The sequence below is a fragment of the Microcebus murinus genome, chromosome 22 (assembly GCF_040939455.1).
Source record: "Microcebus murinus isolate Inina chromosome 22, M.murinus_Inina_mat1.0, whole genome shotgun sequence".
Lineage (NCBI taxonomy): Eukaryota > Metazoa > Chordata > Mammalia > Primates > Cheirogaleidae > Microcebus > Microcebus murinus.
In genome coordinates this window covers 27,668,903-27,695,826 of record NC_134125.1, presented here as the reverse complement: position 1 = coordinate 27,695,826, position 26,924 = coordinate 27,668,903, and the positions used below count along the sequence as shown (strand labels likewise).

Sequence of the window (26,924 nt, the reverse complement as noted above, 5' to 3'; positions counted from 1 at the left end):
GGCCGCCCTCCCCCACAACCCCTTTCAGCTGCGCCCCCCCCCTCGCCCTGTGGGTGGGCTGCCGCCTATTCCCCCGGGCCAGGGCTGGGGCACAGCCAGTGTATGGGGCGTCTCTCTCTGGGGATGTGTCCCATGGGTGGGGTGGGGTGGCCTGGTTTGGGGGGCGCTGAAGAAATCAGTCCCCTCCATCTCCTACCTCTGGAAAACGCCCAAGCCCGTGGAGAACTGCCGGCACCGCTTCGTGGGGGCCGGGACCCTCCTCCGTGTCCTCCTGTGGCCCAGTCCAAGGGGCCTGGGCCTGGCCGGGGCTGCATTGGACCCCGACCACCCTGGCGTGTGGACTCGCTAAAAATCGGCCATTAGATATTGGATTCCAGCTTCCTGGAGGTCATTTCACTAATGAGTGCACCGGAAAGAGTTTCCTAATCCATCTGTGAGGGTGGCAACTGAAAGAGAATTTTAAAGCTGACAGAATAGGCGAGGGAAGGCATAGGAGATTTCCACACCCAGCAAGGAAGACTTTCCCGAAATGGAAGAAAGAAACGAGCAAACAGAGACACCGGTAGCCCGCCCGGAAAAGAGTCTGCCCCTTAGAGAAAGCACCCTGACCGGGTTCACCCGTGGGTGGGTGGCGAGCTAGCGGCATTCAGAAGAGCGAGGCCCGCAGTCTGTGCGGAAGACACCTGCGCTCGGGTGTGTGTGGCGGCGCGATTCACAAGCAGCTCCAGATGTTAAACCAAGGAGAAGCCAGGGAGTTCCCAACGCCCCAGGTGTCCTCAGCCCACGACTGGCTGCTGTGGGAATGGGAAGCCCGGCTCCTTGTCTCAGAGCGGGGTTCCCAGGAGGATCAGGCTGAAGCTGGGACTTGGCCTCAAAGTGTCCCCTCGCATGGCCACCCCCTTCCCCTTCCTGCTCCTCTACTCCTGGTGCCCCTCCATCCAGGGGCCAGACCTTAAAGAGTCACCGCAAGAGAATCCTGGTCCCAAAGGAGCCTTCTGGGGGACCGGTGCTGAGAGAGGTTGTGGGCATGGCCCGCTGGGGCTCTGCCCGACCCAGGGCTGAGAGATGCCACCTCCCAGCTCTGGGTCCCTGCAGGAAGTGTTGGCAAGCACAGGGCCGGTCCTCCAAAGGCCCAGGTGCAGGGAGCCCAGGCCAAGCAGCCTGTGGAAGAAGCCACTTGCCGTGCCACCCCGGGAACAGGACTGCAGGCCCCGGCCCTTCCCACCTCCTCCTCCTCCTCCTCCTCCTCCTCCCCCCCGCCCCCCCCCCACAGGGCACAGGGCTCAGAGACACCTCAGACTCTTGCTACCCAAAGTGCAAAGGGCATCAGTTGCTCCTCCAACCCCCCAGCCCAGCAGACCACGTTGTCCAGCCAGCCCCCGGGGCCTCCCTGGGGTGCCCAGCACAAAAGTGCAGACACCCACCGGACCCTCAGTCTCAGTTTTCGGAGGTTTTTGCCACTCTAAGGACCCGCAGGCCAGCTGGGCCTTCGGGCAGGACAGAGAGCCCCGGAATCCGACTTGGAGAGCTGCGTGTACGTCCCCATCAGGAGGCGGTCCCCACCTCCGCGGCTCTCCCCTTGCGGGGAGCGGCAGCCCAGCCGGCAGCCGCAGGGCCTCAGGGAAGACACCAGGCTGGGCCCCCGCGGCACAGCGGGGGCACGTCCCCCGCACTCACGCGACTTAGGGACGGCTGCTGGAGACTGCTGCGGCCACCCTGCTGCCGGGTTTCTGGAGGGCTTCCTGGAAGCAGCGTCCACACCAAGCCCTTGGAAGGCCCAGGCGACGGAGGAGCCGGTCAGGCAGGGGCCGAGGACGGTGAGAGGCCGGGCGGGAAGGAGCATGTCAGGCAGGGGCAGAGGACGGTGACAGGCCGGGCGGGGAGGAGCCGGTCAGGCGGGGGCCCAGGACAGTGACGGGCCTGGCCGGGGAGGAGCGCGTCAGGCAGGGGCAGAGGAGACGGGCTGGGTAAGGGTTAGGGTGACAGTTAGGGCACAATTCACAATCGCAAAGACGTGGAAGCGACCCGAGTGCCCATCCATCCAGGAGTGCATTAATAAAATGTGGCGCGTGGACACCACGGAGTGCCATTCGGCTGTGAGGAGCAGCGGTGAGAGGGCGCCTCTCGTGTTCTCCTGGCCAGAGCTGGAACCCGTTCCAGTAAGCCAGGTATCCCAAGAATGGACACACGAGCACCACGTGAGCGCGCTCACCAGCAAATTGGTACGAACGGATGGACGCCTAAGTGGACAGAGAGGAATCACCTTCATCGGGTGGGTGTCGGGCGGGTGGGGGGAGGGGAGGGGCATACACATCCATTAGGCATGGGGTGGGTGCGCACCGACTGGGGGATGGGCGCACTTGAAGCTCTGACCCGAGGGGGGAGGCTTGGAGAGGGCAAGGCACCCGACCTTAACATTGGTACCCCCACAATACGCTGCAACAACATGAGAGGTATATGAATAAGAACACAGGGGGGGCCGGGCGCGGTGGCTCACGCCTGTAATCCTAGCTCTCTGGGAGGCCGAGGCGGGCGGATTGCTCCAGGTCAGGAGTTCGAAACCAGCCTGAGCAAGAGCGAGACCCCCGTCTCTACTAAAAATAGAAAGAAATTAATTGGCCAACTAATATATATAGAAAAACACAGCCGGGCGTGGTGGTGCATGCCTGTAGTCCCAACTACTCGGGAGGCTGAGGCAGCAGGATTGCTTGAGCCCGGAGATTGAGGTTGCCGTGAGCTAGGCTGACGCCATGGCACTCACTCTAGCCTGGGCAGCAAAACGAGACTCTGTCTCAAAAAAAAAAAAAAAAAAAAAAAAAAAGAACACAGGGGGGAGGGGGGCACGGGCAACACATGTCACCTGAATACTTGTACTCCCATCATCTGCTTGAAAAGAGAGAGAAAAGAAAATGCAATCATAGAGGTAAGAGACACTTTTTAAAAATCATGAATCCGAAGAGAAAAGTAAAAGGAGGCCTGTGGAGCAGGTCTGGGTGTGACTCCGGATCCCCCAACATCAGGTGCCACCACCAAAGATTCCTGCGTGTAGCCCATAGAACCCCAAAAGCAACGGGACGAGTTCTGGTCACATACTCCCTCAAAATGACATCCTGGCCTTCTTCTGGAACTCCCTCCCCTCTCAGACTCTCAAGGTTTCCTCCAGCGTGTCGGTTCCCACAGAGCAGACCTTTGGTCTGAGACCTGACAGTCCAGATGCCACGCATGCTGCCGCGTGGCGGCGGTGTCGCGGCTTGGGACAAGAGGAGGCCCCACGGTGCGGGCTGGGGCGCCAGGCACCGCGGGCGGGCGCTGAGGGTGGGGGTGACCCCCACCCCGGGCCGCCGCCGCGCTCCCAGAAAGGGGACAGAACAAGAGGCAAAAAAAAAAAAAAAAAAAAAAAGCAGCAGCCTGTGGCACCCGGTATTCCCAGGCGGTCTCCCATCCAAGTACTAACCAGGCCCGACCCCGCTTAGCTTCCGAGACCAGACGAGATCGGGGGCGTTCAGGGTGGTGTGGCCCTAGACGGCGGCGGCGGAGGGCGCCCCTGCCCCGCTCAAGAAGCCGAGCCTCTCTGGGCTTCCCCGCCGCCGCCTCCCGCCCCAGGCCCCGCGCCGGGCCGGGCCGGTTGAGTTCGCCGGCCGGGTCCCGCGGGCTCCCAGGGACGGGGGTGATGGGCGGGGCGGGGCGGGGCGGGGCGGGGCGGGGCGGGGGGCTGTCTCTCTATACACACACACACACACTCACACTCACTCACACTCACACAAGATGCGCCTCCACGGCTGGACTCGCCAAGGTGGAGCCCTCCCAGCCCCCCTCGTCTCCTCGCCCGGCCTCCTTCACCTACCCGCTGCCCACCCCCAGCGCGTCGCTGCCTGCCGCTGACTGCGCACGCGCGGGACGCTCGCCCTTTGACCCCAGCCAGGGGCCGCCCTCCCCCACAACCCCTTTCAGCTGCGCCCCCCCCCTCGCCCTGTGGGTGGGCTGCCGCCTATTCCCCCGGGCCAGGGCTGGGGCACAGCCAGTGTATGGGGCGTCTCTCTCTGGGGATGTGTCCCATGGGTGGGGTGGGGTGGCCTGGTTTGGGGGGCGCTGAAGAAATCAGTCCCCTCCATCTCCTACCTCTGGAAAACGCCCAAGCCCGTGGAGAACTGCCGGCACCGCTTCGTGGGGGCCGGGACCCTCCTCCGTGTCCTCCTGTGGCCCAGTCCAAGGGGCCTGGGCCTGGCCGGGGCTGCATTGGACCCCGACCACCCTGGCGTGTGGACTCGCTAAAAATCGGCCATTAGATATTGGATTCCAGCTTCCTGGAGGTCATTTCACTAATGAGTGCACCGGAAAGAGTTTCCTAATCCATCTGTGAGGGTGGCAACTGAAAGAGAATTTTAAAGCTGACAGAATAGGCGAGGGAAGGCATAGGAGATTTCCACACCCAGCAAGGAAGACTTTCCCGAAATGGAAGAAAGAAACGAGCAAACAGAGACACCGGTAGCCCGCCCGGAAAAGAGTCTGCCCCTTAGAGAAAGCACCCTGACCGGGTTCACCCGTGGGTGGGTGGCGAGCTAGCGGCATTCAGAAGAGCGAGGCCCGCAGTCTGTGCGGAAGACACCTGCGCTCGGGTGTGTGTGGCGGCGCGATTCACAAGCAGCTCCAGATGTTAAACCAAGGAGAAGCCAGGGAGTTCCCAACGCCCCAGGTGTCCTCAGCCCACGACTGGCTGCTGTGGGAATGGGAAGCCCGGCTCCTTGTCTCAGAGCGGGGTTCCCAGGAGGATCAGGCTGAAGCTGGGACTTGGCCTCAAAGTGTCCCCTCGCATGGCCACCCCCTTCCCCTTCCTGCTCCTCTACTCCTGGTGCCCCTCCATCCAGGGGCCAGACCTTAAAGAGTCACCGCAAGAGAATCCTGGTCCCAAAGGAGCCTTCTGGGGGACCGGTGCTGAGAGAGGTTGTGGGCATGGCCCGCTGGGGCTCTGCCCGACCCAGGGCTGAGAGATGCCACCTCCCAGCTCTGGGTCCCTGCAGGAAGTGTTGGCAAGCACAGGGCCGGTCCTCCAAAGGCCCAGGTGCAGGGAGCCCAGGCCAAGCAGCCTGTGGAAGAAGCCACTTGCCGTGCCACCCCGGGAACAGGACTGCAGGCCCCGGCCCTTCCCACCTCCTCCTCCTCCTCCTCCTCCTCCTCCCCCCCGCCCCCCCCCACAGGGCACAGGGCTCAGAGACACCTCAGACTCTTGCTACCCAAAGTGCAAAGGGCATCAGTTGCTCCTCCAACCCCCCAGCCCAGCAGACCACGTTGTCCAGCCAGCCCCCGGGGCCTCCCTGGGGTGCCCAGCACAAAAGTGCAGACACCCACCGGACCCTCAGTCTCAGTTTTCGGAGGTTTTTGCCACTCTAAGGACCCGCAGGCCGGCTGGGCCTTCGGGCAGGACAGAGAGCCCCGGAATCCGACTTGGAGAGCTGCGTGTACGTCCCCATCAGGAGGCGGTCCCCACCTCCGCGGCTCTCCCCTTGCGGGGAGCGGCAGCCCAGCCGGCAGCCGCAGGGCCTCAGGGAAGACACCAGGCTGGGCCCCCGCGGCACAGCGGGGGCACGTCCCCCGCACTCACGCGACTTAGGGACGGCTGCTGGAGACTGCTGCGGCCACCCTGCTGCCGGGTTTCTGGAGGGCTTCCTGGAAGCAGCGTCCACACCAAGCCCTTGGAAGGCCCAGGCGACGGAGGAGCCGGTCAGGCAGGGGCCGAGGACGGTGAGAGGCCGGGCGGGAAGGAGCATGTCAGGCAGGGGCAGAGGACGGTGACAGGCCGGGCGGGGAGGAGCCGGTCAGGCGGGGGCCCAGGACAGTGACGGGCCTGGCCGGGGAGGAGCGCGTCAGGCAGGGGCAGAGGAGACGGGCTGGGTAAGGGTTAGGGTGACAGTTAGGGCACAATTCACAATCGCAAAGACGTGGAAGCGACCCGAGTGCCCATCCATCCAGGAGTGCATTAATAAAATGTGGCGCGTGGACACCACGGAGTGCCATTCGGCTGTGAGGAGCAGCGGTGAGAGGGCGCCTCTCGTGTTCTCCTGGCCAGAGCTGGAACCCGTTCCAGTAAGCCAGGTATCCCAAGAATGGACACACGAGCACCACGTGAGCGCGCTCACCAGCAAATTGGTACGAACGGATGGACGCCTAAGTGGACAGAGAGGAATCACCTTCATCGGGTGGGTGTCGGGCGGGTGGGGGGAGGGGAGGGGCATACACATCCATTAGGCATGGGGTGGGTGCGCACCGACTGGGGGATGGGCGCACTTGAAGCTCTGACCCGAGGGGGGAGGCTTGGAGAGGGCAAGGCACCCGACCTTAACATTGGTACCCCCACAATACGCTGCAACAACATGAGAGGTATATGAATAAGAACACAGGGGGGGCCGGGCGCGGTGGCTCACGCCTGTAATCCTAGCTCTCTGGGAGGCCGAGGCGGGCGGATTGCTCCAGGTCAGGAGTTCGAAACCAGCCTGAGCAAGAGCGAGACCCCCGTCTCTACTAAAAATAGAAAGAAATTAATTGGCCAACTAATATATATAGAAAAACACAGCCAGGCGTGGTGGTGCATGCCTGTAGTCCCAACTACTCGGGAGGCTGAGGCAGCAGGATTGCTTGAGCCCGGAGATTGAGGTTGCCGTGAGCTAGGCTGACGCCATGGCACTCACTCTAGCCTGGGCAGCAAAACGAGACTCTGTCTCAAAAAAAAAAAAAAAAAAAAAAAAAGAACACAGGGGGGAGGGGGGCACGGGCAACACATGTCACCTGAATACTTGTACTCCCATCATCTGCTTGAAAAGAGAGAGAAAAGAAAATGCAATCATAGAGGTAAGAGACACTTTTTAAAAATCATGAATCCGAAGAGAAAAGTAAAAGGAGGCCTGTGGAGCAGGTCTGGGTGTGACTCCGGATCCCCCAACATCAGGTGCCACCACCAAAGATTCCTGCGTGTAGCCCATAGAACCCCAAAAGCAACGGGACGAGTTCTGGTCACATACTCCCTCAAAATGACATCCTGGCCTTCTTCTGGAACTCCCTCCCCTCTCAGACTCTCAAGGTTTCCTCCAGCGTGTCGGTTCCCACAGAGCAGACCTTTGGTCTGAGACCTGACAGTCCAGATGCCACGCATGCTGCCGCGTGGCGGCGGTGTCGCGGCTTGGGACAAGAGGAGGCCCCACGGTGCGGGCTGGGGCGCCAGGCACCGCGGGCGGGCGCTGAGGGTGGGGGTGACCCCCACCCCGGGCCGCCGCCGCGCTCCCAGAAAGGGGACAGAACAAGAGGCAAAAAAAAAAAAAAAAAAAAAAAAAGCAGCAGCCTGTGGCACCCGGTATTCCCAGGCGGTCTCCCATCCAAGTACTAACCGGCCCGACCCCGCTTAGCTTCCGAGACCAGACGAGATCGGGGGCGTTCAGGGTGGTGTGGCCCTAGACGGCGGTGGCGGAGGGCGCCCCTGCCCCGCTCAAGAAGCCGAGCCTCTCTGGGCTTCCCCGCCGCCGCCTCCCGCCCCAGGCCCCGCGCCGGGCCGGGCCGGTTGAGTTCGCCGGCCGGGTCCCGCGGGCTCCCAGGGACGGGGGTGATGGGCGGGGCGGGGCGGGGCGGGGCGGGGCGGGGGGCTGTCTCTCTATACACACACACACACACTCACACTCACTCACACTCACACAAGATGCGCCTCCACGGCTGGACTCGCCAAGGTGGAGCCCTCCCAGCCCCCCTCGTCTCCTCGCCCGGCCTCCTTCACCTACCCGCTGCCCACCCCCAGCGCGTCGCTGCCTGCCGCTGACTGCGCACGCGCGGGACGCTCGCCCTTTGACCCCAGCCAGGGGCCGCCCTCCCCCACAACCCCTTTCAGCTGCGCCCCCCCCCTCGCCCTGTGGGTGGGCTGCCGCCTATTCCCCCGGGCCAGGGCTGGGGCACAGCCAGTGTATGGGGCGTCTCTCTCTGGGGATGTGTCCCATGGGTGGGGTGGGGTGGCCTGGTTTGGGGGGCGCTGAAGAAATCAGTCCCCTCCATCTCCTACCTCTGGAAAACGCCCAAGCCCGTGGAGAACTGCCGGCACCGCTTCGTGGGGGCCGGGACCCTCCTCCGTGTCCTCCTGTGGCCCAGTCCAAGGGGCCTGGGCCTGGCCGGGGCTGCATTGGACCCCGACCACCCTGGCGTGTGGACTCGCTAAAAATCGGCCATTAGATATTGGATTCCAGCTTCCTGGAGGTCATTTCACTAATGAGTGCACCGGAAAGAGTTTCCTAATCCATCTGTGAGGGTGGCAACTGAAAGAGAATTTTAAAGCTGACAGAATAGGCGAGGGAAGGCATAGGAGATTTCCACACCCAGCAAGGAAGACTTTCCCGAAATGGAAGAAAGAAACGAGCAAACAGAGACACCGGTAGCCCGCCCGGAAAAGAGTCTGCCCCTTAGAGAAAGCACCTTGACCGGGTTCACCCGTGGGTGGGTGGCGAGCTAGCGGCATTCAGAAGAGCGAGGCCCGCAGTCTGTGCGGAAGACACCTGCGCTCGGGTGTGTGTGGCGGCGCGATTCACAAGCAGCTCCAGATGTTAAACCAAGGAGAAGCCAGGGAGTTCCCAACGCCCCAGGTGTCCTCAGCCCACGACTGGCTGCTGTGGGAATGCGAAGCCCGGCTCCTTGTCTCAGAGCGGGGTTCCCAGGAGGATCAGGCTGAAGCTGGGACTTGGCCTCAAAGTGTCCCCTCGCATGGCCACCCCCTTCCCCTTCCTGCTCCTCTACTCCTGGTGCCCCTCCATCCAGGGGCCAGACCTTAAAGAGTCACCGCAAGAGAATCCTGGTCCCAAAGGAGCCTTCTGGGGGACCGGTCCTGAGAGAGGTTGTGGGCATGGCCCGCTGGGGCTCTGCCCGACCCAGGGCTGAGAGATGCCACCTCCCAGCTCTGGGTCCCTGCAGGAAGTGTTGGCAAGCACAGGGCCGGTCCTCCAAAGGCCCAGGTGCAGGGAGCCCAGGCCAAGCAGCCTGTGGAAGAAGCCACTTGCCGTGCCACCCCGGGAACAGGACTGCAGGCCCCGGCCCTTCCCACCTCCTCCTCCTCCTCCTCCTCCTCCTCCTCCCCCCCGCCCCCCCCCACAGGGCACAGGGCTCAGAGACACCTCAGACTCTTGCTACCCAAAGTGCAAAGGGCATCAGTTGCTCCTCCAACCCCCCCGCCCAGCAGACCACGTTGTCCAGCCAGCCCCCGGGCCTCCCTGGGGTGCCCAGCACAAAAGTGCAGACACCCACCGGACCCTCAGTCTCAGTTTTCGGAGGTTTTTGCCACTCTAAGGACCCGCAGGCCGGCTGGGCCTTCGGGCAGGACAGAGAGCCCCGGAATCCGACTTGGAGAGCTGCGTGTACGTCCCCATCAGGAGGCGGTCCCCACCTCCGCGGCTCTCCCCTTGCGGGGAGCGGCAGCCCAGCCGGCAGCCGCAGGGCCTCAGGGAAGACACCAGGCTGGGCCCCCGCGGCACAGCGGGGGCACGTCCCCCGCACTCACGCGACTTAGGGACGGCTGCTGGAGACTGCTGCGGCCACCCTGCTGCCGGGTTTCTGGAGGGCTTCCTGGAAGCAGCGTCCACACCAAGCCCTTGGAAGGCCCAGGCGACGGAGGAGCCGGTCAGGCAGGGGCCGAGGACGGTGAGAGGCCGGGCGGGAAGGAGCATGTCAGGCAGGGGCAGAGGACGGTGACAGGCCGGGCGGGGAGGAGCCGGTCAGGCGGGGGCCCAGGACAGTGACGGGCCTGGCCGGGGAGGAGCGCGTCAGGCAGGGGCAGAGGAGACGGGCTGGGTAAGGGTTAGGGTGACAGTTAGGGCACAATTCACAATCGCAAAGACGTGGAAGCGACCCGAGTGCCCATCCATCCAGGAGTGCATTAATAAAATGTGGCGCGTGGACACCACGGAGTGCCATTCGGCTGTGAGGAGCAGCGGTGAGAGGGCGCCTCTCGTGTTCTCCTGGCCAGAGCTGGAACCCGTTCCAGTAAGCCAGGTATCCCAAGAATGGACACACGAGCACCACGTGAGCGCGCTCACCAGCAAATTGGTACGAACGGATGGACGCCTAAGTGGACAGAGAGGAATCACCTTCATCGGGTGGGTGTCGGGCGGGTGGGGGGAGGGGAGGGGCATACACATCCATTAGGCATGGGGTGGGTGCGCACCGACTGGGGGATGGGCGCACTTGAAGCTCTGACCCGAGGGGGGAGGCTTGGAGAGGGCAAGGCACCCGACCTTAACATTGGTACCCCCACAATACGCTGCAACAACATGAGAGGTATATGAATAAGAACACAGGGGGGGCCGGGCGCGGTGGCTCACGCCTGTAATCCTAGCTCTCTGGGAGGCCGAGGCGGGCGGATTGCTCCAGGTCAGGAGCTCGAAACCAGCCTGAGCAAGAGCGAGACCCCCGTCTCTACTAAAAATAGAAAGAAATTAATTGGCCAACTAATATATATAGAAAAACACAGCCGGGCGTGGTGGTGCATGCCTGTAGTCCCAACTACTCGGGAGGCTGAGGCAGCAGGATTGCTTGAGCCCGGAGATTGAGGTTGCCGTGAGCTAGGCTGACGCCATGGCACTCACTCTAGCCTGGGCAGCAAAAGGAGACTCTGTCTCAAAAAAAAAAAAAAAAAAAAAAAAAAAAAAAGAACACAGGGGGGAGGGGGGCACGGGCAACACATGTCACCTGAATACTTGTACTCCCATCATCTGCTTGAAAAGAGAGAGAAAAGAAAATGCAATCATAGAGGTAAGAGACACTTTTTAAAAATCATGAATCCGAAGAGAAAAGTAAAAGGAGGCCTGTGGAGCAGGTCTGGGTGTGACTCCGGATCCCCCAACATCAGGTGCCACCACCAAAGATTCCTGCGTGTAGCCCATAGAACCCCAAAAGCAACGGGACGAGTTCTGGTCACATACTCCCTCAAAATGACATCCTGGCCTTCTTCTGGAACTCCCTCCCCTCTCAGACTCTCAAGGTTTCCTCCAGCGTGTCGGTTCCCACAGAGCAGACCTTTGGTCTGAGACCTGACAGTCCAGATGCCACGCATGCTGCCGCGTGGCGGCGGTGTCGCGGCTTGGGACAAGAGGAGGCCCCACGGTGCGGGCTGGGGCGCCAGGCACCGCGGGCGGGCGCTGAGGGTGGGGGTGACCCCCACCCCGGGCCGCCGCCGCGCTCCCAGAAAGGGGACAGAACAAGAGGCAAAAAAAAAAAAAAAAAAAAAAAGCAGCAGCCTGTGGCACCCGGTATTCCCAGGCGGTCTCCCATCCAAGTACTAACCAGGCCCGACCCCGCTTAGCTTCCGAGACCAGACGAGATCGGGGGCGTTCAGGGTGGTGTGGCCCTAGACGGCGGCGGCGGAGGGCGCCCCTGCCCCGCTCAAGAAGCCGAGCCTCTCTGGGCTTCCCCGCCGCCGCCTCCCGCCCCAGGCCCCGCGCCGGGCCGGGCCGGTTGAGTTCGCCGGCCGGGTCCCGCGGGCTCCCAGGGACGGGGGTGATGGGCGGGGCGGGGCGGGGCGGGGCGGGGCGGGGGGCTGTCTCTCTATACACACACACACACACTCACACTCACTCACACTCACACAAGATGCGCCTCCACGGCTGGACTCGCCAAGGTGGAGCCCTCCCAGCCCCCCTCGTCTCCTCGCCCGGCCTCCTTCACCTACCCGCTGCCCACCCCCAGCGCGTCGCTGCCTGCCGCTGACTGCGCACGCGCGGGACGCTCGCCCTTTGACCCCAGCCAGGGGCCGCCCTCCCCCACAACCCCTTTCAGCTGCGCCCCCCCCCTCGCCCTGTGGGTGGGCTGCCGCCTATTCCCCCGGGCCAGGGCTGGGGCACAGCCAGTGTATGGGGCGTCTCTCTCTGGGGATGTGTCCCATGGGTGGGGTGGGGTGGCCTGGTTTGGGGGGCGCTGAAGAAATCAGTCCCCTCCATCTCCTACCTCTGGAAAACGCCCAAGCCCGTGGAGAACTGCCGGCACCGCTTCGTGGGGGCCGGGACCCTCCTCCGTGTCCTCCTGTGGCCCAGTCCAAGGGGCCTGGGCCTGGCCGGGGCTGCATTGGACCCCGACCACCCTGGCGTGTGGACTCGCTAAAAATCGGCCATTAGATATTGGATTCCAGCTTCCTGGAGGTCATTTCACTAATGAGTGCACCGGAAAGAGTTTCCTAATCCATCTGTGAGGGTGGCAACTGAAAGAGAATTTTAAAGCTGACAGAATAGGCGAGGGAAGGCATAGGAGATTTCCACACCCAGCAAGGAAGACTTTCCCGAAATGGAAGAAAGAAACGAGCAAACAGAGACACCGGTAGCCCGCCCGGAAAAGAGTCTGCCCCTTAGAGAAAGCACCCTGACCGGGTTCACCCGTGGGTGGGTGGCGAGCTAGCGGCATTCAGAAGAGCGAGGCCCGCAGTCTGTGCGGAAGACACCTGCGCTCGGGTGTGTGTGGCGGCGCGATTCACAAGCAGCTCCAGATGTTAAACCAAGGAGAAGCCAGGGAGTTCCCAACGCCCCAGGTGTCCTCAGCCCACGACTGGCTGCTGTGGGAATGCGAAGCCCGGCTCCTTGTCTCAGAGCGGGGTTCCCAGGAGGATCAGGCTGAAGCTGGGACTTGGCCTCAAAGTGTCCCCTCGCATGGCCACCCCCTTCCCCTTCCTGCTCCTCTACTCCTGGTGCCCCTCCATCCAGGGGCCAGACCTTAAAGAGTCACCGCAAGAGAATCCTGGTCCCAAAGGAGCCTTCTGGGGGACCGGTCCTGAGAGAGGTTGTGGGCATGGCCCGCTGGGGCTCTGCCCGACCCAGGGCTGAGAGATGCCACCTCCCAGCTCTGGGTCCCTGCAGGAAGTGTTGGCAAGCACAGGGCCGGTCCTCCAAAGGCCCAGGTGCAGGGAGCCCAGGCCAAGCAGCCTGTGGAAGAAGCCACTTGCCGTGCCACCCCGGGAACAGGACTGCAGGCCCCGGCCCTTCCCACCTCCTCCTCCTCCTCCTCCTCCTCCTCCTCCCCCCCGCCCCCCCCCACAGGGCACAGGGCTCAGAGACACCTCAGACTCTTGCTACCCAAAGTGCAAAGGGCATCAGTTGCTCCTCCAACCCCCCCGCCCAGCAGACCACGTTGTCCAGCCAGCCCCCGGGCCTCCCTGGGGTGCCCAGCACAAAAGTGCAGACACCCACCGGACCCTCAGTCTCAGTTTTCGGAGGTTTTTGCCACTCTAAGGACCCGCAGGCCGGCTGGGCCTTCGGGCAGGACAGAGAGCCCCGGAATCCGACTTGGAGAGCTGCGTGTACGTCCCCATCAGGAGGCGGTCCCCACCTCCGCGGCTCTCCCCTTGCGGGGAGCGGCAGCCCAGCCGGCAGCCGCAGGGCCTCAGGGAAGACACCAGGCTGGGCCCCCGCGGCACAGCGGGGGCACGTCCCCCGCACTCACGCGACTTAGGGACGGCTGCTGGAGACTGCTGCGGCCACCCTGCTGCCGGGTTTCTGGAGGGCTTCCTGGAAGCAGCGTCCACACCAAGCCCTTGGAAGGCCCAGGCGACGGAGGAGCCGGTCAGGCAGGGGCCGAGGACGGTGAGAGGCCGGGCGGGAAGGAGCATGTCAGGCAGGGGCAGAGGACGGTGACAGGCCGGGCGGGGAGGAGCCGGTCAGGCGGGGGCCCAGGACAGTGACGGGCCTGGCCGGGGAGGAGCGCGTCAGGCAGGGGCAGAGGAGACGGGCTGGGTAAGGGTTAGGGTGACAGTTAGGGCACAATTCACAATCGCAAAGACGTGGAAGCGACCCGAGTGCCCATCCATCCAGGAGTGCATTAATAAAATGTGGCGCGTGGACACCACGGAGTGCCATTCGGCTGTGAGGAGCAGCGGTGAGAGGGCGCCTCTCGTGTTCTCCTGGCCAGAGCTGGAACCCGTTCCAGTAAGCCAGGTATCCCAAGAATGGACACACGAGCACCACGTGAGCGCGCTCACCAGCAAATTGGTACGAACGGATGGACGCCTAAGTGGACAGAGAGGAATCACCTTCATCGGGTGGGTGTCGGGCGGGTGGGGGGAGGGGAGGGGCATACACATCCATTAGGCATGGGGTGGGTGCGCACCGACTGGGGGATGGGCGCACTTGAAGCTCTGACCCGAGGGGGGAGGCTTGGAGAGGGCAAGGCACCCGACCTTAACATTGGTACCCCCACAATACGCTGCAACAACATGAGAGGTATATGAATAAGAACACAGGGGGGGCCGGGCGCGGTGGCTCACGCCTGTAATCCTAGCTCTCTGGGAGGCCGAGGCGGGCGGATTGCTCCAGGTCAGGAGTTCGAAACCAGCCTGAGCAAGAGCGAGACCCCCGTCTCTACTAAAAATAGAAAGAAATTAATTGGCCAACTAATATATATAGAAAAACACAGCCAGGCGTGGTGGTGCATGCCTGTAGTCCCAACTACTCGGGAGGCTGAGGCAGCAGGATTGCTTGAGCCCGGAGATTGAGGTTGCCGTGAGCTAGGCTGACGCCATGGCACTCACTCTAGCCTGGGCAGCAAAACGAGACTCTGTCTCAAAAAAAAAAAAAAAAAAAAAAAAAGAACACAGGGGGGAGGGGGGCACGGGCAACACATGTCACCTGAATACTTGTACTCCCATCATCTGCTTGAAAAGAGAGAGAAAAGAAAATGCAATCATAGAGGTAAGAGACACTTTTTAAAAATCATGAATCCGAAGAGAAAAGTAAAAGGAGGCCTGTGGAGCAGGTCTGGGTGTGACTCCGGATCCCCCAACATCAGGTGCCACCACCAAAGATTCCTGCGTGTAGCCCATAGAACCCCAAAAGCAACGGGACGAGTTCTGGTCACATACTCCCTCAAAATGACATCCTGGCCTTCTTCTGGAACTCCCTCCCCTCTCAGACTCTCAAGGTTTCCTCCAGCGTGTCGGTTCCCACAGAGCAGACCTTTGGTCTGAGACCTGACAGTCCAGATGCCACGCATGCTGCCGCGTGGCGGCGGTGTCGCGGCTTGGGACAAGAGGAGGCCCCACGGTGCGGGCTGGGGCGCCAGGCACCGCGGGCGGGCGCTGAGGGTGGGGGTGACCCCCACCCCGGGCCGCCGCCGCGCTCCCAGAAAGGGGACAGAACAAGAGGCAAAAAAAAAAAAAAAAAAAAAAAAAGCAGCAGCCTGTGGCACCCGGTATTCCCAGGCGGTCTCCCATCCAAGTACTAACCGGCCCGACCCCGCTTAGCTTCCGAGACCAGACGAGATCGGGGGCGTTCAGGGTGGTGTGGCCCTAGACGGCGGTGGCGGAGGGCGCCCCTGCCCCGCTCAAGAAGCCGAGCCTCTCTGGGCTTCCCCGCCGCCGCCTCCCGCCCCAGGCCCCGCGCCGGGCCGGGCCGGTTGAGTTCGCCGGCCGGGTCCCGCGGGCTCCCAGGGACGGGGGTGATGGGCGGGGCGGGGCGGGGCGGGGCGGGGCGGGGGGCTGTCTCTCTATACACACACACACACTCACACTCACTCACACTCACACAAGATGCGCCTCCACGGCTGGACTCGCCAAGGTGGAGCCCTCCCAGCCCCCCTCGTCTCCTCGCCCGGCCTCCTTCACCTACCCGCTGCCCACCCCCAGCGCGTCGCTGCCTGCCGCTGACTGCGCACGCGCGGGACGCTCGCCCTTTGACCCCAGCCAGGGGCCGCCCTCCCCCACAACCCCTTTCAGCTGCGCCCCCCCCCTCGCCCTGTGGGTGGGCTGCCGCCTATTCCCCCGGGCCAGGGCTGGGGCACAGCCAGTGTATGGGGCGTCTCTCTCTGGGGATGTGTCCCATGGGTGGGGTGGGGTGGCCTGGTTTGGGGGGCGCTGAAGAAATCAGTCCCCTCCATCTCCTACCTCTGGAAAACGCCCAAGCCCGTGGAGAACTGCCGGCACCGCTTCGTGGGGGCCGGGACCCTCCTCCGTGTCCTCCTGTGGCCCAGTCCAAGGGGCCTGGGCCTGGCCGGGGCTGCATTGGACCCCGACCACCCTGGCGTGTGGACTCGCTAAAAATCGGCCATTAGATATTGGATTCCAGCTTCCTGGAGGTCATTTCACTAATGAGTGCACCGGAAAGAGTTTCCTAATCCATCTGTGAGGGTGGCAACTGAAAGAGAATTTTAAAGCTGACAGAATAGGCGAGGGAAGGCATAGGAGATTTCCACACCCAGCAAGGAAGACTTTCCCGAAATGGAAGAAAGAAACGAGCAAACAGAGACACCGGTAGCCCGCCCGGAAAAGAGTCTGCCCCTTAGAGAAAGCACCCTGACCGGGTTCACCCGTGGGTGGGTGGCGAGCTAGCGGCATTCAGAAGAGCGAGGCCCGCAGTCTGTGCGGAAGACACCTGCGCTCGGGTGTGTGTGGCGGCGCGATTCACAAGCAGCTCCAGATGTTAAACCAAGGAGAAGCCAGGGAGTTCCCAACGCCCCAGGTGTCCTCAGCCCACGACTGGCTGCTGTGGGAATGGGAAGCCCGGCTCCTTGTCTCAGAGCGGGGTTCCCAGGAGGATCAGGCTGAAGCTGGGACTTGGCCTCAAAGTGTCCCCTCGCATGGCCACCCCCTTCCCCTTCCTGCTCCTCTACTCCTGGTGCCCCTCCATCCAGGGGCCAGACCTTAAAGAGTCACCGCAAGAGAATCCTGGTCCCAAAGGAGCCTTCTGGGGGACCGGTGCTGAGAGAGGTTGTGGGCATGGCCCGCTGGGGCTCTGCCCGACCCAGGGCTGAGAGATGCCACCTCCCAGCTCTGGGTCCCTGCAGGAAGTGTTGGCAAGCACAGGGCCGGTCCTCCAAAGGCCCAGGTGCAGGGAGCCCAGGCCAAGCAGCCTGTGGAAGAAGCCACTTGCCGTGCCACCCCGGGAACAGGACTGCAGGCCCCGGCCCTTCCCACCTCCTCCTCCTCCTCCTCCTCCTCCTCCTCCCCCCCGCCCCCCCCCACAGGGCACAGGGCTCAGAGACACCTCAGACTCTTGCTACCCAAAGTGCAAAGGGCATCAGTTGCTCCTCCAACCCCCCCGCCCAGCAGACCACGTTGTCCAGCCAGCCCCCGGGCCTCCCTGGGGTGCCCAGCACAAAAGTGCAGACACCCACCGGACCCTCAGTCTCAGTTTTCGGAGGTTTTTGCCACTCTAAGGACCCGCAGGCCGGCTGGGCCTTCGGGCAGGACAGAGAGCCCCGGAATCCGACTTGGAGAGCTGCGTGTACGTCCCCATCAGGAGGCGGTCCCCACCTCCGCGGCTCTCCCCTTGCGGGGAGCGGCAGCCCAGCCGGCAGCCGCAGGGCCTCAGGGAAGACACCAGGCTGGGCCCCCGCGGCACAGCGGGGGCACGTCCCCCGCACTCACGCGACTTAGGGACGGCTGCTGGAGACTGCTGCGGCCACCCTGCTGCCGGGTTTCTGGAGGGCTTCCTGGAAGCAGCGTCCACACCAAGCCCTTGGAAGGCCCAGGCGACGGAGGAGCCGGTCAGGCAGGGGCCGAGGACGGTGAGAGGCCGGGCGGGAAGGAGCATGTCAGGCAGGGGCAGAGGACGGTGACAGGCCGGGCGGGGAGGAGCCGGTCAGGCGGGGGCCCAGGACAGTGACGGGCCTGGCCGGGGAGGAGCGCGTCAGGCAGGGGCAGAGGAGACGGGCTGGGTAAGGGTTAGGGTGACAGTTAGGGCACAATTCACAATCGCAAAGACGTGGAAGCGACCCGAGTGCCCATCCATCCAGGAGTGCATTAATAAAATGTGGCGCGTGGACACCACGGAGTGCCATTCGGCTGTGAGGAGCAGCGGTGAGAGGGCGCCTCTCGTGTTCTCCTGGCCAGAGCTGGAACCCGTTCCAGTAAGCCAGGTATCCCAAGAATGGACACACGAGCACCACGTGAGCGCGCTCACCAGCAAATTGGTACGAACGGATGGACGCCTAAGTGGACAGAGAGGAATCACCTTCATCGGGTGGGTGTCGGGCGGGTGGGGGGAGGGGAGGGGCATACACATCCATTAGGCATGGGGTGGGTGCGCACCGACTGGGGGATGGGCGCACTTGAAGCTCTGACCCGAGGGGGGAGGCTTGGAGAGGGCAAGGCACCCGACCTTAACATTGGTACCCCCACAATACGCTGCAACAACATGAGAGGTATATGAATAAGAACACAGGGGGGGCCGGGCGCGGTGGCTCACGCCTGTAATCCTAGCTCTCTGGGAGGCCGAGGCGGGCGGATTGCTCCAGGTCAGGAGTTCGAAACCAGCCTGAGCAAGAGCGAGACCCCCGTCTCTACTAAAAATAGAAAGAAATTAATTGGCCAACTAATATATATAGAAAAACACAGCCGGGCGTGGTGGTGCATGCCTGTAGTCCCAACTACTCGGGAGGCTGAGGCAGCAGGATTGCTTGAGCCCGGAGATTGAGGTTGCCGTGAGCTAGGCTGACGCCATGGCACTCACTCTAGCCTGGGCAGCAAAACGAGACTCTGTCTCAAAAAAAAAAAAAAAAAAAAAAAAAAAGAACACAGGGGGGAGGGGGGCACGGGCAACACATGTCACCTGAATACTTGTACTCCCATCATCTGCTTGAAAAGAGAGAGAAAAGAAAATGCAATCATAGAGGTAAGAGACACTTTTTAAAAATCATGAATCCGAAGAGAAAAGTAAAAGGAGGCCTGTGGAGCAGGTCTGGGTGTGACTCCGGATCCCCCAACATCAGGTGCCACCACCAAAGATTCCTGCGTGTAGCCCATAGAACCCCAAAAGCAACGGGACGAGTTCTGGTCACATACTCCCTCAAAATGACATCCTGGCCTTCTTCTGGAACTCCCTCCCCTCTCAGACTCTCAAGGTTTCCTCCAGCGTGTCGGTTCCCACAGAGCAGACCTTTGGTCTGAGACCTGACAGTCCAGATGCCACGCATGCTGCCGCGTGGCGGCGGTGTCGCGGCTTGGGACAAGAGGAGGCCCCACGGTGCGGGCTGGGGCGCCAGGCACCGCGGGCGGGCGCTGAGGGTGGGGGTGACCCCCACCCCGGGCCGCCGCCGCGCTCCCAGAAAGGGGACAGAACAAGAGGCAAAAAAAAAAAAAAAAAAAAAAAGCAGCAGCCTGTGGCACCCGGTATTCCCAGGCGGTCTCCCATCCAAGTACTAACCAGGCCCGACCCCGCTTAGCTTCCGAGACCAGACGAGATCGGGGGCGTTCAGGGTGGTGTGGCCCTAGACGGCGGCGGCGGAGGGCGCCCCTGCCCCGCTCAAGAAGCCGAGCCTCTCTGGGCTTCCCCGCCGCCGCCTCCCGCCCCAGGCCCCGCGCCGGGCCGGGCCGGTTGAGTTCGCCGGCCGGGTCCCGCGGGCTCCCAGGGACGGGGGTGATGGGCGGGGCGGGGCGGGGCGGGGCGGGGCGGGGGGCTGTCTCTCTATACACACACACACACACTCACACTCACTCACACTCACACAAGATGCGCCTCCACGGCTGGACTCGCCAAGGTGGAGCCCTCCCAGCCCCCCTCGTCTCCTCGCCCGGCCTCCTTCACCTACCCGCTGCCCACCCCCAGCGCGTCGCTGCCTGCCGCTGACTGCGCACGCGCGGGACGCTCGCCCTTTGACCCCAGCCAGGGGCCGCCCTCCCCCACAACCCCTTTCAGCTGCGCCCCCCCCCTCGCCCTGTGGGTGGGCTGCCGCCTATTCCCCCGGGCCAGGGCTGGGGCACAGCCAGTGTATGGGGCGTCTCTCTCTGGGGATGTGTCCCATGGGTGGGGTGGGGTGGCCTGGTTTGGGGGGCGCTGAAGAAATCAGTCCCCTCCATCTCCTACCTCTGGAAAACGCCCAAGCCCGTGGAGAACTGCCGGCACCGCTTCGTGGGGGCCGGGACCCTCCTCCGTGTCCTCCTGTGGCCCAGTCCAAGGGGCCTGGGCCTGGCCGGGGCTGCATTGGACCCCGACCACCCTGGCGTGTGGACTCGCTAAAAATCGGCCATTAGATATTGGATTCCAGCTTCCTGGAGGTCATTTCACTAATGAGTGCACCGGAAAGAGTTTCCTAATCCATCTGTGAGGGTGGCAACTGAAAGAGAATTTTAAAGCTGACAGAATAGGCGAGGGAAGGCATAGGAGATTTCCACACCCAGCAAGGAAGACTTTCCCGAAATGGAAGAAAGAAACGAGCAAACAGAGACACCGGTAGCCCGCCCGGAAAAGAGTCTGCCCCTTAGAGAAAGCACCCTGACCGGGTTCACCCGTGGGTGGGTGGCGAGCTAGCGGCATTCAGAAGAGCGAGGCCCGCAGTCTGTGCGGAAGACACCTGCGCTCGGGTGTGTGTGGCGGCGCGATTCACAAGCAGCTCCAGATGTTAAACCAAGGAGAAGCCAGGGAGTTCCCAACGCCCCAGGTGTCCTCAGCCCACGACTGGCTGCTGTGGGAATGGGAAGCCCGGCTCCTTGTCTCAGAGCGGGGTTCCCAGGAGGATCAGGCTGAAGCTGGGACTTGGCCTCAAAGTGTCCCCTCGCATGGCCACCCCCTTCCCCTTCCTGCTCCTCTACTCCTGGTGCCCCTCCATCCAGGGGCCAGACCTTAAAGAGTCACCGCAAGAGAATCCTGGTCCCAAAGGAGCCTTCTGGGGGACCGGTGCTGAGAGAGGTTGTGGGCATGGCCCGCTGGGGCTCTGCCCGACCCAGGGCTGAGAGATGCCACCTCCCAGCTCTGGGTCCCTGCAGGAAGTGTTGGCAAGCACAGGGCCGGTCCTCCAAAGGCCCAGGTGCAGGGAGCCCAGGCCAAGCAGCCTGTGGAAGAAGCCACTTGCCGTGCCACCCCGGGAACAGGACTGCAGGCCCCGGCCCTTCCCACCTCCTCCTCCTCCTCCTCCTCCTCCTCCCCCCCGCCCCCCCCCCACAGGGCACAGGGCTCAGAGACACCTCAGACTCTTGCTACCCAAAGTGCAAAGGGCATCAGTTGCTCCTCCAACCCCCCAGCCCAGCAGACCACGTTGTCCAGCCAGCCCCCGGGGCCTCCCTGGGGTGCCCAGCACAAAAGTGCAGACACCCACCGGACCCTCAGTCTCAGTTTTCGGAGGTTTTTGCCACTCTAAGGACCCGCAGGCCAGCTGGGCCTTCGGGCAGGACAGAGAGCCCCGGAATCCGACTTGGAGAGCTGCGTGTACGTCCCCATCAGGAGGCGGTCCCCACCTCCGCGGCTCTCCCCTTGCGGGGAGCGGCAGCCCAGCCGGCAGCCGCAGGGCCTCAGGGAAGACACCAGGCTGGGCCCCCGCGGCACAGCGGGGGCACGTCCCCCGCACTCACGCGACTTAGGGACGGCTGCTGGAGACTGCTGCGGCCACCCTGCTGCCGGGTTTCTGGAGGGCTTCCTGGAAGCAGCGTCCACACCAAGCCCTTGGAAGGCCCAGGCGACGGAGGAGCCGGTCAGGCAGGGGCCGAGGACGGTGAGAGGCCGGGCGGGAAGGAGCATGTCAGGCAGGGGCAGAGGACGGTGACAGGCCGGGCGGGGAGGAGCCGGTCAGGCGGGGGCCCAGGACAGTGACGGGCCTGGCCGGGGAGGAGCGCGTCAGGCAGGGGCAGAGGAGACGGGCTGGGTAAGGGTTAGGGTGACAGTTAGGGCACAATTCACAATCGCAAAGACGTGGAAGCGACCCGAGTGCCCATCCATCCAGGAGTGCATTAATAAAATGTGGCGCGTGGACACCACGGAGTGCCATTCGGCTGTGAGGAGCAGCGGTGAGAGGGCGCCTCTCGTGTTCTCCTGGCCAGAGCTGGAACCCGTTCCAGTAAGCCAGGTATCCCAAGAATGGACACACGAGCACCACGTGAGCGCGCTCACCAGCAAATTGGTACGAACGGATGGACGCCTAAGTGGACAGAGAGGAATCACCTTCATCGGGTGGGTGTCGGGCGGGTGGGGGGAGGGGAGGGGCATACACATCCATTAGGCATGGGGTGGGTGCGCACCGACTGGGGGATGGGCGCACTTGAAGCTCTGACCCGAGGGGGGAGGCTTGGAGAGGGCAAGGCACCCGACCTTAACATTGGTACCCCCACAATACGCTGCAACAACATGAGAGGTATATGAATAAGAACACAGGGGGGGCCGGGCGCGGTGGCTCACGCCTGTAATCCTAGCTCTCTGGGAGGCCGAGGCGGGCGGATTGCTCCAGGTCAGGAGTTCGAAACCAGCCTGAGCAAGAGCGAGACCCCCGTCTCTACTAAAAATAGAAAGAAATTAATTGGCCAACTAATATATATAGAAAAACACAGCCGGGCGTGGTGGTGCATGCCTGTAGTCCCAACTACTCGGGAGGCTGAGGCAGCAGGATTGCTTGAGCCCGGAGATTGAGGTTGCCGTGAGCTAGGCTGACGCCATGGCACTCACTCTAGCCTGGGCAGCAAAACGAGACTCTGTCTCAAAAAAAAAAAAAAAAAAAAAAAAAAAGAACACAGGGGGGAGGGGGGCACGGGCAACACATGTCACCTGAATACTTGTACTCCCATCATCTGCTTGAAAAGAGAGAGAAAAGAAAATGCAATCATAGAGGTAAGAGACACTTTTTAAAAATCATGAATCCGAAGAGAAAAGTAAAAGGAGGCCTGTGGAGCAGGTCTGGGTGTGACTCCGGATCCCCCAACATCAGGTGCCACCACCAAAGATTCCTGCGTGTAGCCCATAGAACCCCAAAAGCAACGGGACGAGTTCTGGTCACATACTCCCTCAAAATGACATCCTGGCCTTCTTCTGGAACTCCCTCCCCTCTCAGACTCTCAAGGTTTCCTCCAGCGTGTCGGTTCCCACAGAGCAGACCTTTGGTCTGAGACCTGACAGTCCAGATGCCACGCATGCTGCCGCGTGGCGGCGGTGTCGCGGCTTGGGACAAGAGGAGGCCCCACGGTGCGGGCTGGGGCGCCAGGCACCGCGGGCGGGCGCTGAGGGTGGGGGTGACCCCCACCCCGGGCCGCCGCCGCGCTCCCAGAAAGGGGACAGAACAAGAGGCAAAAAAAAAAAAAAAAAAAAAAAGCAGCAGCCTGTGGCACCCGGTATTCCCAGGCGGTCTCCCATCCAAGTACTAACCAGGCCCGACCCCGCTTAGCTTCCGAGACCAGACGAGATCGGGGGCGTTCAGGGTGGTGTGGCCCTAGACGGCGGCGGCGGAGGGCGCCCCTGCCCCGCTCAAGAAGCCGAGCCTCTCTGGGCTTCCCCGCCGCCGCCTCCCGCCCCAGGCCCCGCGCCGGGCCGGGCCGGTTGAGTTCGCCGGCCGGGTCCCGCGGGCTCCCAGGGACGGGGGTGATGGGCGGGGCGGGGCGGGGCGGGGCGGGGCGGGGCGGGGGGCTGTCTCTCTATACACACACACACACACTCACACTCACTCACACTCACACAAGATGCGCCTCCACGGCTGGACTCGCCAAGGTGGAGCCCTCCCAGCCCCCCTCGTCTCCTCGCCCGGCCTCCTTCACCTACCCGCTGCCCACCCCCAGCGCGTCGCTGCCTGCCGCTGACTGCGCACGCGCGGGACGCTCGCCCTTTGACCCCAGCCAGGGGCCGCCCTCCCCCACAACCCCTTTCAGCTGCGCCCCCCCCCTCGCCCTGTGGGTGGGCTGCCGCCTATTCCCCCGGGCCAGGGCTGGGGCACAGCCAGTGTATGGGGCGTCTCTCTCTGGGGATGTGTCCCATGGGTGGGGTGGGGTGGCCTGGTTTGGGGGGCGCTGAAGAAATCAGTCCCCTCCATCTCCTACCTCTGGAAAACGCCCAAGCCCGTGGAGAACTGCCGGCACCGCTTCGTGGGGGCCGGGACCCTCCTCCGTGTCCTCCTGTGGCCCAGTCCAAGGGGCCTGGGCCTGGCCGGGGCTGCATTGGACCCCGACCACCCTGGCGTGTGGACTCGCTAAAAATCGGCCATTAGATATTGGATTCCAGCTTCCTGGAGGTCATTTCACTAATGAGTGCACCGGAAAGAGTTTCCTAATCCATCTGTGAGGGTGGCAACTGAAAGAGAATTTTAAAGCTGACAGAATAGGCGAGGGAAGGCATAGGAGATTTCCACACCCAGCAAGGAAGACTTTCCCGAAATGGAAGAAAGAAACGAGCAAACAGAGACACCGGTAGCCCGCCCGGAAAAGAGTCTGCCCCTTAGAGAAAGCACCCTGACCGGGTTCACCCGTGGGTGGGTGGCGAGCTAGCGGCATTCAGAAGAGCGAGGCCCGCAGTCTGTGCGGAAGACACCTGCGCTCGGGTGTGTGTGGCGGCGCGATTCACAAGCAGCTCCAGATGTTAAACCAAGGAGAAGCCAGGGAGTTCCCAACGCCCCAGGTGTCCTCAGCCCACGACTGGCTGCTGTGGGAATGGGAAGCCCGGCTCCTTGTCTCAGAGCGGGGTTCCCAGGAGGATCAGGCTGAAGCTGGGACTTGGCCTCAAAGTGTCCCCTCGCATGGCCACCCCCTTCCCCTTCCTGCTCCTCTACTCCTGGTGCCCCTCCATCCAGGGGCCAGACCTTAAAGAGTCACCGCAAGAGAATCCTGGTCCCAAAGGAGCCTTCTGGGGGACCGGTGCTGAGAGAGGTTGTGGGCATGGCCCGCTGGGGCTCTGCCCGACCCAGGGCTGAGAGATGCCACCTCCCAGCTCTGGGTCCCTGCAGGAAGTGTTGGCAAGCACAGGGCCGGTCCTCCAAAGGCCCAGGTGCAGGGAGCCCAGGCCAAGCAGCCTGTGGAAGAAGCCACTTGCCGTGCCACCCCGGGAACAGGACTGCAGGCCCCGGCCCTTCCCACCTCCTCCTCCTCCTCCTCCTCCTCCTCCCCCCCGCCCCCCCCCACAGGGCACAGGGCTCAGAGACACCTCAGACTCTTGCTACCCAAAGTGCAAAGGGCATCAGTTGCTCCTCCAACCCCCCAGCCCAGCAGACCACGTTGTCCAGCCAGCCCCCGGGGCCTCCCTGGGGTGCCCAGCACAAAAGTGCAGACACCCACCGGACCCTCAGTCTCAGTTTTCGGAGGTTTTTGCCACTCTAAGGACCCGCAGGCCGGCTGGGCCTTCGGGCAGGACAGAGAGCCCCGGAATCCGACTTGGAGAGCTGCGTGTACGTCCCCATCAGGAGGCGGTCCCCACCTCCGCGGCTCTCCCCTTGCGGGGAGCGGCAGCCCAGCCGGCAGCCGCAGGGCCTCAGGGAAGACACCAGGCTGGGCCCCCGCGGCACAGCGGGGGCACGTCCCCCGCACTCACGCGACTTAGGGACGGCTGCTGGAGACTGCTGCGGCCACCCTGCTGCCGGGTTTCTGGAGGGCTTCCTGGAAGCAGCGTCCACACCAAGCCCTTGGAAGGCCCAGGCGACGGAGGAGCCGGTCAGGCAGGGGCCGAGGACGGTGAGAGGCCGGGCGGGAAGGAGCATGTCAGGCAGGGGCAGAGGACGGTGACAGGCCGGGCGGGGAGGAGCCGGTCAGGCGGGGGCCCAGGACAGTGACGGGCCTGGCCGGGGAGGAGCGCGTCAGGCAGGGGCAGAGGAGACGGGCTGGGTAAGGGTTAGGGTGACAGTTAGGGCACAATTCACAATCGCAAAGACGTGGAAGCGACCCGAGTGCCCATCCATCCAGGAGTGCATTAATAAAATGTGGCGCGTGGACACCACGGAGTGCCATTCGGCTGTGAGGAGCAGCGGTGAGAGGGCGCCTCTCGTGTTCTCCTGGCCAGAGCTGGAACCCGTTCCAGTAAGCCAGGTATCCCAAGAATGGACACACGAGCACCACGTGAGCGCGCTCACCAGCAAATTGGTACGAACGGATGGACGCCTAAGTGGACAGAGAGGAATCACCTTCATCGGGTGGGTGTCGGGCGGGTGGGGGGAGGGGAGGGGCATACACATCCATTAGGCATGGGGTGGGTGCGCACCGACTGGGGGATGGGCGCACTTGAAGCTCTGACCCGAGGGGGGAGGCTTGGAGAGGGCAAGGCACCCGACCTTAACATTGGTACCCCCACAATACGCTGCAACAACATGAGAGGTATATGAATAAGAACACAGGGGGGGCCGGGCGCGGTGGCTCACGCCTGTAATCCTAGCTCTCTGGGAGGCCGAGGCGGGCGGATTGCTCCAGGTCAGGAGTTCGAAACCAGCCTGAGCAAGAGCGAGACCCCCGTCTCTACTAAAAATAGAAAGAAATTAATTGGCCAACTAATATATATAGAAAAACACAGCCAGGCGTGGTGGTGCATGCCTGTAGTCCCAACTACTCGGGAGGCTGAGGCAGCAGGATTGCTTGAGCCCGGAGATTGAGGTTGCCGTGAGCTAGGCTGACGCCATGGCACTCACTCTAGCCTGGGCAGCAAAACGAGACTCTGTCTCAAAAAAAAAAAAAAAAAAAAAAAAAGAACACAGGGGGGAGGGGGGCACGGGCAACACATGTCACCTGAATACTTGTACTCCCATCATCTGCTTGAAAAGAGAGAGAAAAGAAAATGCAATCATAGAGGTAAGAGACACTTTTTAAAAATCATGAATCCGAAGAGAAAAGTAAAAGGAGGCCTGTGGAGCAGGTCTGGGTGTGACTCCGGATCCCCCAACATCAGGTGCCACCACCAAAGATTCCTGCGTGTAGCCCATAGAACCCCAAAAGCAACGGGACGAGTTCTGGTCACATACTCCCTCAAAATGACATCCTGGCCTTCTTCTGGAACTCCCTCCCCTCTCAGACTCTCAAGGTTTCCTCCAGCGTGTCGGTTCCCACAGAGCAGACCTTTGGTCTGAGACCTGACAGTCCAGATGCCACGCATGCTGCCGCGTGGCGGCGGTGTCGCGGCTTGGGACAAGAGGAGGCCCCACGGTGCGGGCTGGGGCGCCAGGCACCGCGGGCGGGCGCTGAGGGTGGGGGTGACCCCCACCCCGGGCCGCCGCCGCGCTCCCAGAAAGGGGACAGAACAAGAGGCAAAAAAAAAAAAAAAAAAAAAAAAAGCAGC

The 26,924-nt window shown here is 62.7% G+C and overlaps 4 non-coding genes and 2 pseudogenes across 4 annotated transcripts; all 6 read right to left on the bottom strand.

Moving 5' to 3' along the window:
• Positions 1-3,405: 3,405 nt before the first annotated feature.
• LOC142863616 (5S ribosomal RNA) lies at positions 3,406-3,524 on the bottom strand. The gene has a single exon (XR_012914387.1). It is a non-coding gene; the product is annotated as a 5S ribosomal RNA (ribosomal RNA).
• Positions 3,525-7,327: 3,803 nt separating this feature from the next.
• On the bottom strand, positions 7,328-7,445 carry LOC142863658 (uncharacterized; annotated as a pseudogene).
• A 3,804-nt stretch (positions 7,446-11,249) lies between these two features.
• LOC142863615 (5S ribosomal RNA) lies at positions 11,250-11,368 on the bottom strand. Its single transcript, XR_012914386.1, has one exon. It is a non-coding gene; the product is annotated as a 5S ribosomal RNA (ribosomal RNA).
• A 3,800-nt stretch (positions 11,369-15,168) lies between these two features.
• Positions 15,169-15,286, bottom strand: LOC142863657 (uncharacterized; annotated as a pseudogene).
• Positions 15,287-19,084: 3,798 nt separating this feature from the next.
• LOC142863614 (5S ribosomal RNA) lies at positions 19,085-19,203 on the bottom strand. The gene has a single exon (XR_012914385.1). It is a non-coding gene; the product is annotated as a 5S ribosomal RNA (ribosomal RNA).
• Positions 19,204-23,002: 3,799 nt separating this feature from the next.
• LOC142863613 (5S ribosomal RNA) lies at positions 23,003-23,121 on the bottom strand. The gene has a single exon (XR_012914384.1). It is a non-coding gene; the product is annotated as a 5S ribosomal RNA (ribosomal RNA).
• Positions 23,122-26,924: the final 3,803 nt, after the last annotated feature.